The 13,378-nt window shown below is 44.8% G+C and overlaps 1 pseudogene; it reads left to right on the forward strand.

Annotated features, from left to right (window-relative positions):
- Positions 1–394: 394 nt before the first annotated feature.
- Positions 395–13,075, forward strand: LOC115330784 (annotated as a pseudogene).
- Positions 13,076–13,378: the final 303 nt, after the last annotated feature.

A 13,378-nucleotide genomic window follows, 5' to 3' on the forward strand; every position in this document is an offset into this window, starting at 1 on the left:
ATCGGACGCAGCATGTTGAAATAGACGGCCATGTGTCACCTGCATTGCCTGCCTCGTCTGGCGTATCCCAGGGCTCTGTTTTTGGGCCGGTTTTATTTTTAATTTATGTTAACCATATCGCTCAAAATATTGATTCGTCTGTGGAAATACGATTGTTTGCTGACGATTGCTTGGTTTACATCACTGTGGAAAGTGCTGATGATCAAATCTTGTTCAATCGTTTCTTGTTGACTATTTTGCGATGGCGTGAAAGGTGGATTATGCGCATCAATTTTCGTAAGATAACTGTCGCAAGTATAACCAAAAAAAAGCCTCCTTTAATGTTTTCGACCGAGATAAATGGCATACACCTGCAGCATTTTAATATTTTTAAATTTCTCGGTGTTACATATCATGTAATTTCAACTGGAACACGCATGTTGGAAATGTATGTAGTTCTGCATATAAAAAACTTTGTTTCACGAGAAGATTTCTAAGAAGGACGAACTCCGATGTCAGAACTAATATTTATAAAACCTTGGTGCGCCCAATCTTAGAGTACGCATCAATAATATAGGACCGCCACACAGGAACCCAAATAAATAAGTTGGAGCGTATTCAAAAGCTTGCTGCCAGGTTTACAATTTCTAGATATATTAGACACGAGTCTGTTTCAGCACTCTTAAGAGATGCCCAGTTATCCTCTTTAGCATTAGGGCGCAAAATTGCACCACAAAATGTTTTTTATTTACTGTATTTTGACCATTTTGAAATCGACACGCAAAACTACATAAGACATCCTGGTAGACGGTCTCGACGCACTATCAGTGGATCCTTGTATACCTAATATTGACATCCATAAATACTCGTTCCTTGTGAAGACCATTGCAGAATGGAATTGGCTGCCTTCAAGTGTTCTCTCCGGCTTCTTTTCTGTTGAAACATTTGAGGAAAGGTTGATGGATTGGTTTACTGATAATTAGCTCCATCTCTCTATTTTCATTCTCAGTAGCAGTGCATTTATCATTTTCAAATGTATAACGTTTGTGTACGTATCTTTGTGCATTTTATTGTACCCCCTCCTGCAATAACCCGAAAGGGCTACTAGAATGGAAAGTTGGGCTAGTTGGTTTAAATCCAAACACTGCCAATCCGAAAGGGTTGGCAGTATTTGAAATAAATAAATATATAAATAAATAAATACCGTGTTTTGCAGTATATGTCGTGCTTTGTTTTTCTCTGGAATTTCCCTCAGTATGCCTTATATAACCGAGCGAATAAGATGCGTGTTTTTGATATATACGTATGGAGCGTAAGTACGCCAATTTGCTGCGTGAGTTATATTTCTCATTCGATTCGTTTGCCAGTAAACCCAAGCTAATTCCCTATTGCTCATATATCGCGATCCCAATATATACATATCGGGCTCAGTGGTGGGCAGATATACTATAAAATGTTCCGGAATACAAAGACTTAGATACATGCATTTTATGGCCAAAATGCAGATTTTGAGATATATTTGCGTTTGATGTAAATGAATATATCTAAAATACTTTTTTACTAAAACGTTAAAAAAGCATCGCTGAATTCAGATAGAGACATACAGAGATACTCTTTTCCCGAACCGTTATAGGTAGGAAGGCCAGAGGTCGTGTACAAGGCAAATGGTTGTGCTTATGTTTAGTTTATTGTTTGTGATATATTGGGTTTTGGTTTAGTATTTGGGACCCCTTGATCGAAAATGAGGTTTCCCGTTTGTAATAAAAAGATGGCAGTTAATTTACGAGAGCAAATCCACCGAGTTACCTAAGCCTGGTTGAGTATCGCCATGCAAGCGATATGGTGTAAATATATTTCAGTAATAGGGTACCAATTCGTTTTTATACGTATCTCGATACAACATAGAAATTCTCAAAATTATCTCTAAAATACTATCCTGATACATTTTTATAGCGATAAAACAAGCCTTGTGTTGGCTTATCTAGGCGGTCTCGCCGCGCCGAACAAACAAACAATTCCCAGGTCTCTTTAGTTGTCCCTAAGACGATTTGAAGGCTAACACCCAAGCGCCGATGTAAACTTGAGAGCGAGCATCCAAAGACAGCGCGGTCTCTGACGACGCACTTTTGACGCCGTTTGATTGGTACCTATCATTTTGGTACCTTTCATGTCGCCGACGCGTTTTCATACTTTTCGTGTCGCCAACGTGTTTTCGCTCAAGGACTTTGAACGTAGACTGAACAATGAGACATATAAGGCTTTCGCCTTAATACATAGGCGCGCCTTACAAAAAGTCTGGAACTTATCTGCCAACCTTTCTTGTGTGTGCGTAAAAACTGCCGTTTATAGGTGGGTGCGATTTATGTTGCCGCGCGCTTATGTAGCCGAGTATCCCTTTTCCGGCCACCGTCGTGAACGGGCGTGGGATGACGAGCTCCGTCGGAGAGGCTTCAGCCGTCCTGTCAGGCCGCATTATCAGGAAGGACGATAAATCAACTAATTACAAAATTATTTTGCCGGCTCTGCCTGCTGGACCGGCGGTGCTAAACACCGTTTTTCTGTACGCCGATGCCAGAGGCCGCCCCTACCTAGTAGAAGAATTCCGCGACGCCCCGAATCACCTCGCGCAGCTCCCCGATGCTGCCGCTTTGGCGGGGTACCAGATGACTCACGTCTGGGCCGTGACCCTCAAATGACCCGAGGGTAAACGGACGACTCTGGCGGCGGGCGACCTCATCGTCATGGAGCGGCACTGTATCGTCGTCGACCATGGCGACCGAGCGGTACGCCTCAAGCTGCATCGGCTGCAGAACCATATCCCGGACAACGATCTGAGGGAGGCCCTTGCACCTAATGGCAAGATGACAGAGGTCGCAGCCGAGAAGTGGCGAGCGCAGAGTTTCCTTGGATGCGAGTCGATTACGCGCACTGCCGTTATTCGGCTGAAGCCTGGACTCACTCCAGAGGACCTGCTGCACCAGCTACGTGTCTCCAGAGGGCTGGCCCCCGTCGTCGCACCGTGTAGGGCTCCGGTCTGCCTGCGCTGCCAATGCACTGGTCACGTCCGCCCTGACTGCCACGTGGCAAAGTGTGGTGCATGCCACCGTTGTGGTCACGATACCGATCACTGTGTCAAGACCTACGCTACTGCCTCGGGGTCCGAAAGAAACGAGGCAAACGTCGAACTTCTTACGGACTAGGTGAAAGCAGAGGAGGCTACGAAGGGGGCGGTTTCCGCCAATGCATCGTTTGCGGCCAAGCCGGAGGACGGCGACCGAGTTGCGACGGACCCATCGCCGCGGCCGGCGGAGTCTCCATTGGCAGCTGCGTCCATGGAGGAGCAAGCAGTGGAGAAGAAAGCTGCGGCGAAGGAATGCGACGTGGAGACGACGGCACGAGAGGAGAAAGAGACTTCAAGAAGCGAGGAGCTGCCAGTTATGAACGACGAGCAGAAGGACAACGAGGCTCACATGGCCGACGCCAGCACGTTGGCCACGAAGCGACCATGTGAGTGGGACTCGGACGAGCTCAAAGTAGTGGCTGAATTGGGCTCGGGGAAGCTACTACCAAGCAAGGGGGCGCTTAAGAGAAAGACGTTGCAACCGGCGGCGAAAACGGAGTTTGAGCCCGGAAGCTCGGACAAACCGGCTGGTTCAAAGAAGGTCGCATGACGGTTCCCTGTGAAGGTCTCGGGCAAGGTGAGTCACTGAGCCGCGTGGTCGTTAAACCTTGTCGAAATGTTTAAGGTTGCGACGCTGAATGTTTGCGGGTTCAACTCGGGGCGTAAACAGTATCAGGTTAAGCGACTCCTTTTCGATATTGCAATTGACGTCCTCGCGGTTCAAGAGACTAAATTTGAAAGCGTGGAAGAGACGACTCGTGTTATGACGTTTTTCTTAAATTATTTTGAGGTCTCCGTGTCGCACGCTAACGGAGCGTTCGGGGGGTGTATGCTGTTTTTTAAGAAATCTTTAAATGCGAGAGTGAAAGGTGTTCTATATGACAACAACTGTAAAATTGTTTGTTCCGACTGTAACATCCAAAATACTGGGTATAGAACCATTAAGGTGTAAGCACCGAATGACTGTACATGTAGGAAAATGTTTTTTGAGAGTATCTGTTCTTATTTAGAATGCGAAAGAAAGGTAGTCGTGTTGGGAGACTTTAATGGTGTTTGTGATCCGACAGATTGGTTTAGTTGAATGCCACACAGTGATAGTAGCGAGAAATGTTTAAAAGAAATGACAACACAGTTTTGTTTACAGAATGTCGCCAACTTCCAAAGAACTGCCTCCAGTTTGCGCTTTACGCGTTTGCAGTCAGTGAGACATGCTCGCCTCGACAGAGTTTACGGTTCAATCGAACTATTTTCTGAGTATCACGACTACCATGTGTTGCCAGTTTTCTTTTCGAACCTTGCGTTAGTTTCGTTTATTCTCGGTGAGAATTTTAAAAAGCAAAATTTTCAGTGGGATCTGTGAAAATTTAACTATAGCCTTTTCGAGGATGAGGTCTTCAATGATGGTGTACAGAAACTTATATATAGGACGAAGGGAGACGATGAAAGTGCGATTAAAAAATGGGAGAGTTTTAAATGTGAACTGAAACTCCAGGCAGTAGAGCGCTCTAGCCAGCTAACATATTGGAAACTAAGAAAGGTCAAGCTTCTCCTCGACCATCTTCGGAGAGTTGGCAAAGTCGAAAGCGAAAACCCGGGACGGTTTGCGGATGATCTCCAGTTAGTAAAGGATACAACCGGGTGATTCAAGGAGAGGCCAGGCTCTTTAAATCGACCGCGCTACGACTTTGTGCAGCGTTGCACCCAGATGGTGCATTTGTTTCGTTTGTAAAATTTGCAAAGAGCGAACTTACCCCAGGAAAAATTAAAGAAAGAAAAAGGCTTAGCTCCTATGGAAACGCAGCGACGCCACCGATCTTCAAACAACACGGCGCCGTTTCGCACGGGAGACAAGAGATGGCGCAACGAACGCCGCCAACCATAGAGTTATTACACTAAACGCTAGAGGCTCAGCTGGGGCTAGTGTCTACGCGACTTCCAGTTGCAAATTCAAGCAGACGGCATACAGTCTACATTTCCAGCCTTCCTGCGTATTCCTATAGAAAAAGCGCGTGAATTGTGTCTCCTCGCCGGAAAATAACATGAATAACGTTTGTCATTTCGGTTGTACCGGATAGTATGTATTTTCATTGGTATTGTGAAAATGTAATTGCGTTAGTTACTGCATTTTTCTTTACCACTGAACGATGTTAATATTCCCTCTATTTCAGGCTCAAACCTCACTTTCAAGGAAGGTATGTGAAAACGAGCGACGATTCTATGCTAACGATCGAAAGGAATATAGAGTGCGTTCAAGGTTTGCTATCGTTTCGGTGGTGCTTATATATCGCTAATATGCCCGTCCTGTCATTGGATAAAAATGACTCCGTCGTGCATCTTTGCGATCGGTTAAAAAAACATTCAAGCGCAAAAAATAAAGAATGTGAGCTATGAAATGTGTGTCTTTTTATTATTTTTTATGTAGGGCAGTTTTTATCAGGCACCTTCTTTCTGACTCTCCCTATTTGAAAAGATTTGGAGCGTGCGGGTGATGATTTGAACCCAGAACAAGCATCTTCGCACATAATCATGAGCAGAAGGAATAAAGCAGCATTTATTATATTACGTAGCTTTCAATTTATTTTGATCGTCTCCGTGCACGAGGAGTTACTTATCCAGTGTTACTGCGTAGTTCTTGCCGTTTGTCTTGGCTTTCCACAGGTCCTTCGTTCGTTTGGCACGTATACCCCCATGCTGGAAAGCGTCGACGCCGTGTTCGCGCTAATAGTGGCCGACAGTGCACATAAATACACGTACGAAGCGGTTTTAACAGCGTTTTTCATGCCACGAATTTCAAATAAAAATGCTGTAACTGACCAATTATTTCGTCTGCGTGACTGAGGAATGTTTCAATGTGCCTAGTACGTACACATTATTCGTGATATTTGCTCTTATAATTGAGCGCAGAGAGAGAATCCGCTCGCTTTTTCCATAGAAATGCATTACCGGAAGTCAATTTCTGACGGCTTGCTGTCTGCTTCAAAATGCAACAGCACACTAGCGCTACCTGAGCCTCTGGCGTGTATTGTAATAACTCTATGCCGCCAACGAACGGGCATACGACGCCGAGAGCCGGCGGCTTTAGAAGACGATCTTTTCGGCTCGAAACCGGCTCGCGTTCCTCAGGCGGCGACAGTCGCAGAAACAAAAACAGGCGCGGTAACAACAAGGAACCGCATCTCCTTGTCTGCTAAAGACGCCGGCTCTCGGCGTTGTATGCTCGTTCGTTGGCGACAGTTGGCGTCGCGACCGCTTGCACCATCTCTTGTGGTGCAAGCGGTTGCGTGTGTTTAGGCTATTGGGATCGAGTTCGACGATGATGCGTGTTTCAATAAATCAGTTGAAAGTTGGCGCCTGTCCGTGTTGTACGTGTCTCCTTTTTCGTCCTTTTTGTTCGCGCCTTTTAAACTTTTAATCTCTTGTCTCCCGTGCGAAACGGCGTGGTGTTGTTTGAAGACCGGTGGCTTCGCTGCGTTTCCATAGGAGCTAAGCCTTTTTCTTTCTTTACTTTTTCCTCGGGTAAATTCACTCTTTGGAAATTTTACAAAAAAAAAAAAAAATGCACCACCTGTGGGCAACGCTACACAAAAGCCGTAGTGCGATAGGTTAAGAAACCGAATTTTGCGGTCGATTTAAAGAGGCTGGCCTCTCCTTGAATGACCCTGTATTGCGGAGCATGAAATAAAAAGGTTCGAAGTACACCTAAGCACTTCTTATGAGTAGTGAATGCGAAAGCACGCACGCCGCTCTTCGCTCCCATATTTAATCTGCAGCGTACAAAACGCTGACCTTGGGCGTAGAACGGTGGAGTCGCTACCTCGCGGACACGCAGCGCCATCGGGTGAGCGATCGTTCAAACTGTCGTGTGCCTTGCGGCGCGAGGAAGGAACTGACAGCAACGTAGTTTTCAGCAGAACGAACCCCTTGTTTAATCCATGCGCCGCATATATTTTTTCGCTGTACAGCTATAAGAGGCAAGCGAACGTGGTGATCCCTGATAACGCAACAGTGTGATAACACAGTCAGGATGACAGCAAACAAACTGACGCGCAGCGGCCAATTGAAGCCTCGTCGACGCACGCCAACCAGTGGGACCGAAGTTAAAAAGGTTCCGTTGGCTAGCTTTGCGCGTGGTTTCATTAATGTGCCATTTTGCATAGTTTCGAAGCTGATGACGTCGGCTTGCTTCATGAGACAGTTAATGCTTTCCCATTAAAAGGTATAAAGGAGCTCTCGTCCGCGGTCGGGCCGACAAATTCGCACTGGGAGAGCACCCAACGAAAAGGGCTTTAAGTGCTGAGTCAAGACACGGGAAAAAATAGCGGAAATAGAATGCGGCGGCTATACGAGCAGTTGCTCAGACGTTTTCCGGAAAGCATTCGTGGAATACTACAGCCGCCTGCTCCAGAGAAAGGAAATTCGGAATGATAAACAGCTTCATGATTATCTGGCGGTTATGCATCGCCTGACTGACGAAGTAAAAGAGAGCCTAGAAGAGTCAATAAGCATGAAAGAAATCGAGGGTCCATCCAGGATCTTCCAATAAAAAGTCTCCTGGACCTAATTGTATGTCTGTAGCAACAAATAAGAAATATAAAAAGTGGAAGCCGTTTACAAATCCCTGTAACGCCGAATTGGAGCGCAGCTCTTGAGGAGGAGGAGTGAAGGGTACTGAGGGGAGGGTAGACCCCCCCCCTTCTCCTCCTGCTCCCCTCATTCTTTAATATGCTCCGGGGGGGGTGTCACGTGACTTCGGGGAGGGGGTCACGTGACCTCGGGGAGGCGTGACCTGGGGGTGACCTCAAGGCCACGTGACCCCAAAGGTGACCCCCACGTGACCTTGGGGGTCACGTGACCTGGAGGGGTCACGTGACCTCGGGGGTCACGTGACCTCAGAGGGGTCACGTGACCTGGGGGTCACGTGGGGTCACGTGACCTTGAGATGACCTTGGAAGGGGTCACGTGACCTTGGGGGTCACGTGACCTCGGGGGTCACGTGACCTTGGGGAGGCGACCACGTGACCTCGGGGGTCACGTGACCTCAGAGGGGTCACGTGACTTGGGGGTCACGTGACCTTCAAAGGGTCACGTGGGGTCATGTTGGGGTCACGTGACCTTGAGATGACCTTGGAAGGGGTCACGTGACCTCGAGGGGTCACGTGACCTTCAGGGGGTCACGTGGGGTCACGTGACCTTGAGATGACCTTGGGAGGGGTCACGTGACCTTGGGGGGTCACGTGACCTTGGGATGACCTTGGTTACGCCGACGCCGACGGCGACGCCGCTCAAGCCGGGAACGGGCCCCTAAGAGCTGCGCTCTAAAACGTCGTCGCTGGGTTCGTTCACGCAGCTGTACTTGAGGCACATGACAAGAACAGGTCTCCACCCTCATTTTTGAAACATATAGTGTCCCAATCCCAAAAAGTGATAACGATCAACAGCTTAAAAGCGTTAGAAACTATAGGCCAATAGCGCTCAGCAACGTGGATTACAAAGTAATCATGAAAATTTTAATCATCAAACCCGGGGAGTGAGAGACAGATCCGTTCTAGCCAGCATTCACATCGTAAGAAGTTTATTAAAATTGTGTGATGAGGATCGGGATCAAACGGCTATGCTCCAGATTGACCTGGAGAAATCTTTCCATCGTGCACCACACTATGTTTTGTAACATATTGGAACATGTAAATGTCAAGGAAGTGATTTTGCGTTTCGTTAAATGGCTTATTCCGGTTGTACAACTCAGCTCATAGTTAACGAAAAACCAACTACGTGGATTAATGTAATGTCTTCCGTGAAACAAGGTTGTCCATTATCGCCCTTATTGTTTAGCATTTATTTAGAGACTTTTTGTAGGAATGTATTTATAGATAAGTTTATTAGAGGTTTTACGCTGCAGCCTACACAGATTAAGCTGCTGTCGGATGCAGGCGATTTTGCTTTATTTCATAAGGACAAGAAAAGCATAGTAGGAGCCGTCAGGAAGTTTAAGACATTGTGTGAACCAACAGGTGCTGTGGTCAACTGGGATAAGTGTTGTGGTCGTTGGCATGGCACTTGGGCCACGAAACATGATATCTTCGAACGTATTCCTTTAACGTCGATTCTATCTAGGTAGTTAGGAGTTCCGTTGCAGCACTATAAAAATCAAACGAGTACTGGGCGTCTGTTGTAGAGGATGCGAGCGAAAAGCCTAGTAAGTGGAGTGTCTGGGAATTGTCTATATTTTCACGAGCTGCTGTTTGCAATGTTTTTTAATTGCTAAATTCTGGACGATGGTTTAAAAAGGGCAAAGGACTAAGAAGAGAAGGAGGGGACAGGACAGAGCGCTTACTTGCTCTACTTTTCTTCTTATTCCTCTGCGCCTCCTTCTCTTCTTAGTCCTTCGCGCTTTTTAAACCACCGTCTAGATGTTCAACTAACTAGACCCCAAATAATTTTGATGCTAAATTCTGGTATGTGCATCAAGTTTTGGAGTGCACCAGAGTCAATGTACAGAAGCTGCTTCGTGTCTTTGCTGTTTTCATCTGGCCTTCGGGATGGGAAAGAGTTCGCCGCGACAATTTGTTTCAGCGCGTAAGCAAAAGTGGCCTTCCATTGTCGCATGTCTTTGTCAAACAAGTTGTCTCACGTTTTATGTTCCTCCAGAACCAAACCACTCCTTTCCTTCTTGCTATAATTCAGACCAGGTAATCCGAAGAGATCTCTTCGTTTGTTGTTTCTTCGAGCTGTCATGGGCAAGGCATGATTGGTAGCTATCTCTGTGAAGTGTTGACGCCTTTCATTTCCTGTCTGTGTGTTTTTCTTTACAGTATCTATCAATTGTCAAACGAAAGGGTTTAACGAGAGACAATACTCAAACTGTTTTTCCTGTTCCCATTTACCGGTCAATGTTCCTTGAAGGCCCAGGACATGATGTTTTATCACGTGTTAAAAAAAAATGTATTTCCACCTTCCATAAGAACTTCTCTCTATAAACTACACACGGGTAGACTTCTCTCGTAAAATCTTGGCTCCATCAGAAGAATATATTCGTTCCGTGGGGTGTTCAGTGTTTTCTATGCAAAGGCGCCGGAGACAATAGAGCATGCATTTTTAGAATGCTGGGACGCTTGCCTGTTCTTGGGTGTCCTCAAACGAAGTATTAAAAACAACTTACCGATAACACATCAGGAATTTGCTTCCTTTCCGTAGAAACACGTTGACCTTCCTGTTGATTTGGCCACTATTCTGGGCCTGCACGCACAGTGACGGTAGCCCAGTGACGCCAACTGTCTGTTAAGGGCCCCCATCGAAGCCGAACCCGCCGCATCGACGACGATGACGACGAACGTTTTCTCGGCGCAGTAAATGTCAGTGGCATACCAGCACTTCAACGAGCTGATTCTGAACTGTGAGTACTCATCGAGCACCTAGAGGGACGCTGACAATAGTTCCATGGGTTTCCTTACGATCTCTGCCAACCCTCGCCATTCGACAAGGTGTGCTGTTCAAAGAGAACTTTGGCGGCAGCAACACAGCGTGGCTCTCGGAAGTTCCTACAAGACTTCGGGAAGAAGTCTTCGAAGGATGCCATTTCGAATGAAAAACCCATGAATTTAACCCTGTTTGACAGTCAATGTTTTCTAGTGGACCGCTGACTGTGCCTGACTGTACGTCAAGCATGTCTGATTGGCCAACAAGTTCCTCTGACCGACAGTCAAATTCCAGCCAGACTCCGCTTGTCGGCTTTCTGATGGCTCCCTCGCGGCAGTCTGCAGCCGCGAAGTGCCGTCAAGATTTCTTGGTGGCGATTCTGATTGTACATCGATTGTCTCTGACTGAACGTCAAAAACAGTGTTGCCAAATCAAAAATTGATAACCCGCAGTCGGAATCCCGAAAGCCGCTAAGAACCGCTAAACGCAAACCACAATACAAAAATGACTTTTTTAACATTTTTTGTTTGCTTTAATGCTTGCTTAAACGCATAATAGCGGTATAGATTATACCAATATCATTTACAAACATTCGTTTGTAAACGAATCTCCTTTTTGCCTGAAAAACGCAAATTTCAAAAGTGAAAAAAAAGGACGGGTTCACACTTTTCCTGATTTTTGATGTCATGAATTGCATTGATTTTAAGGACTTGTAAACCGTTTCATAGCCACGCAAGATGGCCACCTCGGCTTCTGAACCGTTTCACAACCATCCAAGATGGCCGAATCGGAATGCGAGCTTTCATATAAATGCTGCCCTTGTTGATAAAATTCCCTTGGCAGTGACAGTCAGACGTCATCTGATGGACCATCAGGACACGTTCCACCAGGGCTGCAGACTGGCATTCAGGGTCCCAAATTACGTATCTTGATAAAATTTTCAATAGGAATGACAACTCGACGGCTGGACGCCTTGGCTGTAGCAGGACACATGCCAGGATTCGTAAAAAGTATTACTGGCACAGGTACTCGAAGACTGTACATAATGTTTAAGCTATCTACGCCGACCGGAATTGAAATTCTGATTAAAAGATTGAAAAATAACGTTGACACCGGTATTGACGGTTTTTAATCGGTTCCAGTGAAACATGTCTCACAATCACTTAGTCACATTCTGTCATTCATAACCAATATGGTGCTACAAACAGGAATATTTCTGAACGCGTGAAAAACTGCTAGAATTAGTCCAATATTTAAAGGCGAAGAATAAAAGTTTGTAGAACTATTGACCGACTTCCATTCTGCCAATTTTTTCTAAAATATTTAAATATGTAATTTATACAAGATTAGAGGCATTTTTTCGTAAGCAAAATGTAATAAATGAGGCACAATATGCGTTTCAAAAGCAAACATCCCCAGAACAAGCCCTACTTCACATAAAAGTTCAATTATCAGGAATGTTGGAGATAAATTTTATACATTAGGCTTGTTTTTAGGCTTTACAAAGGCTTTCGACACAATACAGCACAATATCTTAGTGATTAAGCTTCAATATTATCGGAAACAAGGCGTCGCATTTAACTAATTGAAAGTTATTTAGAGAATCTATATCAAGATGTGTATTTAGATAAATCAGACTGATAAGTTAGATGCACGAGTCGGAGTGCCGCAGGGATCCATCCTTGGCCCTCTGCTATTTCTGATATATGTAAATGATATGGCAAACATTCAGGGTTCCCCAGAACTAATTATGTACGCGGATGACACGAAGGCGGTCTTTAAAGCTCGGTCTAAAGATACATTACAAATATTGGCCAACAAAATTTGGAGAACCTGGCTTAAGCGTAGCAAATTACAACTTAATGCTAAAAAAACAAATACATAATATTTGGTGTAATTAACAAGCAAGACGAAACTTTTATACATATTATTTTTGATGGGATACCTTTAGAGCAGGTCAAAGATCAAAAATGCCTAGGCATATGGTTCAATGAAGATTTCAGCTGGTCGACGCATATACAAAAACTTTGTTCTGAACTATCTAAATGAATCAGATGTATATATAGAATTCATAAACTACTACCTCCATGGTTAAAAAAGGAATTATATTATTCTTTATGTTAGTCAAGAATATCATACATTGCATTGGTATGGGATACCACAACTACGACGAGCTATGATAAAATAATAGTCCTTCAAAAACGAATACTTCGCATGCTCGACAATTTTGAGGGTAACTGACGAGACTTGCGTACGCACCCGCTGTTTGAACAATTCCCCATGCTAAAGGCTAATAAAATATACTACTTTAAATTACTTCAGCTTATCCAAAAAGAGAAGCTATACCTAATCCCGAAGAATGTTAGCTCAGAACATGCACTGAGAAAAAATATCTGGAAGAAAACCAAAGTGAGAACCAATTAGGGCAAGCAACAATTGGATTATCGAGTTTTCTCTTTGTTAAATGAAATTGAAGAAAAGTTAAACTTTCTGTGTTCTTTTCAGATTTTCAAGAGAAATATTAAAGAACTCCTGGTGGAAAGGGATATTGCTTATGAGTGAGGAACATAATGTGAAAATGTGTTTTTTGATGTAACTAGTACTCTTCTTTCAATGGTGTTAAATATGGTACAAGTGTTTATTATGAATTTGTTTGGTTCTCCATGTGCAATTGTAGATGTACTGTTTTTACTGTGCTGTACTGTAAAGGGGGGTAGAGGCCTCGTCAAGCTGCAATGGCAGCTTTTTTCTGTACCACCCCTCCCCCCTTTGCTTAGAGAGAAATAAAAAAAAAAAATACTGGAAATATGGCAGCTGCACTCCTCGCTACCGGGCCGGATCGTCAGAGTAGGCTCGTGCGTGTTC

The sequence above is a fragment of the Ixodes scapularis genome, unplaced genomic scaffold (assembly GCF_016920785.2).
Source record: "Ixodes scapularis isolate PalLabHiFi unplaced genomic scaffold, ASM1692078v2 PGA_scaffold11__112_contigs__length_91849675, whole genome shotgun sequence".
NCBI lineage: Eukaryota > Metazoa > Arthropoda > Arachnida > Ixodida > Ixodidae > Ixodes > Ixodes scapularis.